Raw genomic sequence first — 2,827 nt, 5'->3', positions numbered from 1 at the left:
CGCCGCCCTCCGCTGCCCTGCCCCGGCTCCGGCGCACTCGGAGCCGGCAGCCCTCTTGGGGCGGCCGCTGCGGGGAGGTTTCAGGTCAGGCTGATGTCAGAGGTCTGGAATCCAACTGCTCTTCTCTGACATCACGGCGAGGTGAATAATGCCAGAGGTCAGACCTGTAACCCCCAAGCCAGGTGGCAGCCGGCACTCCGCAAACCCGCAGGGGAGGGAGCGCTGCTGCCGGGGCACCGGGAAACCGCTGCCCGACCAGTGCTCCCAGTGCTCCCAGTGCAGGCAGCGCCCGGCTGCCGCTCCCACCGCTCGTGGAAACGCACATTCCGGACAGCCAAGAGATGAACGGGAGCTTTCCTGGTACGGGGGCAACCAGCTAAGCCCTGGACTCCACAGAAAGTAATAAACGACACAAAGATTTGGTCCGCTTTTCTTCAGGCTTGTCTGTGTGGCAATGGTTGATAAAAGCGTCAGCAAGAACTGCCCAAACGTGACGCATTTTTTATGAACTAAGATACTCTATCATTTGCAATTTAAACCACGAAGGAAACACAAATGCAAGACCCATTTCAGTTTAAAAATTCATTGCAGATTGCTGCAGCCACGCTGCCTAAGCAGGGGTATAAAAGAACATCCTCAAGGTAAACCCCGCTCGGTTCCCATTACAAGAATACAGTTAAAAACATCTTGTTACAGAAGTTACTTCCTAGTATTTACTGGCTGTAAATTCCCAGTAAAGGGCCACAGTATGACTGCAAGCAAAGAGTGTGAGAGCACCAAACACCATCTATGCCGAGCACTGTAGCTTCCAACAACGTTCAATAAAAAGATTCCAAACAGAGCACTAAAACCAATTTGCCTCCCAGTAAGAAAGTTTTGAGAAAGTTTTTAAGGCTTCCTGTGTGCAAGAAGTTCAGGCTTTCCATGGCTAAGGAATACAAGTAGCTCAGCAAACTATCAGCACTCAGACCACTTGATGCTCTGTAACTTCACAGGTAGAAAATTTAATGCAAGAGGTGTAAAAAAATGGAGCAACTATTCCCCTACAAAGGTAAAATGAAAGCACAGAAATAGTGATTTAGTTTGAGGGGTTTTTTAATTAAAATGATCCCAAGGGACTGTTGTGTGTGAAGCCCAGCTGGCAGCTGCTGCACAGTTTCAAGCACTTGTCACCCACTTCTCACACTCCTGTTTCTTCCTTCAGAAAAGACTCCTGCTGCAAGCTGTATCTCCCAGCACATGGAGATCTAGGAAGAAAAGGGAATACCCAGGATTAGTCCTTGTATAGGTTCCACTTGGCAGCACACACAGCAATTGTACTTCTGTCAGGTACTATAAAACGGCCTGAAAGGCAGACTAGAACTTGAGAATTTGAGGCCTAGGGCTTAAAGAATAGGAATTATTCTAGTTTTTCAAAACTTTAAACACAAAACAACAAGAAAACAAATTGTAAGAAAGGTGCTCCCATTCTTCAAGAGATATTATTTATATGTTCATTCACTACCATGGATACCAACCGCCAAACGTTAATTACTGTGAAACTCTGGCAGTAGCTACAGAAATGCCCATCCTGCTTGTGACGTACACCTTCATTTACCCAGAAAAAGCACAACTGCCTCAAAGTATGCCACAGCTGGTGCCAAGATCCTAGAGAAAACTCATGGTGGCACAGAGAGGACAAACAAGAGACTCCCTTTTTTAAAAATTACCTTGACCCACAGTAAAACGGAGATACTTCCCAAGTGTGGCCAGATCTTGCAGGTCAATGATGTGAACAAGTACCCTGATAAAGTCACAACAGCACTACCACTGCAAATGTCACACATATGAACTTTTATCTCTAAACAGACACATTCACATCCAAAGAGAAGAACTCTAGCCATTGTTCTTTTTCTCTACTACAAAGTTCCTGCCCAACAGGCACCAGTTCTGCATTTTCTGACATTTGCCTCCTGCCAAAGCAGACGCCGTTGGGAACAAACCGTGAAAATGCACAGGGGTGGAGAAACAAGGGGGCTTGTAACAATGGGGCTGTAAATGAGGTAAAGTTAGGACATGGGGTAGAATGTCCACTCATCCAAAAGAGCAGACTGTCGGGACCGGTAATCTGGAAGTCCTTCACTGAGCATATAATGAAGTAAAGGAAATGGCAACTGAGCTGGAGCAAGAAGCTGCGCTTCAAATTCCTGAGAGCAACTTCACTTTGGGCTTCAGGCGGGAGATACTGAAGAGTTCAGGGCCAGGCCTGTCCCCACATTAACTCTTAACACTTTTGCAGGAGATCTCAGTGGGACCTGCCAGGAAGACTAAATGAACAGTGAAATTATTTTTGTCTGGCAGGTGCAGGAAGCAGTTCAAGTGAACATATGAGAGCATAGGAGACCTTGCCTGTATGAAGATTTGCCCTTAGAAACTGCACCTACAAATCTCTTTACCTTGGAGTGAATGAGAGGGAATGCAGAATGACACAACCATAGTGCTGTGGGAGTGGGTGGTAGATGTCTGGGGCACCTTGCAGCATGATAATGATGGATTCCTCTGAGCCAGTAGCATCTCAGTATTACGTCTGTGTTCTTGTAGCAAAAAACCCCAAACAGGATGCTGCCAGATTATTTGCAAGACTAGACAACTCACAAAAAGTACATGGCCAGCCATTGAGAAAGAAATCCATAATGTATCAGTATGCTTAAATCCAGAAGTAACTGCTCCATTCAGTGCTTCTAGAAACAAGAGCAGCAAACAAGGACTTCTCCAATCAGAATCTGGTCCTTCTGATGCACTTTTAGGAGAGGAAGCACAAACCACAGGTATTAGGTCTGGTACAGCT

The sequence above is a fragment of the Athene cunicularia genome (assembly GCF_003259725.1).
Source record: "Athene cunicularia isolate RWA chromosome 19 unlocalized genomic scaffold, athCun1 chr19_part1, whole genome shotgun sequence".
NCBI classification, from domain to species: Eukaryota; Metazoa; Chordata; class Aves; order Strigiformes; family Strigidae; genus Athene; species Athene cunicularia.
Note: the sequence above shows the minus strand (reverse complement) of the source record.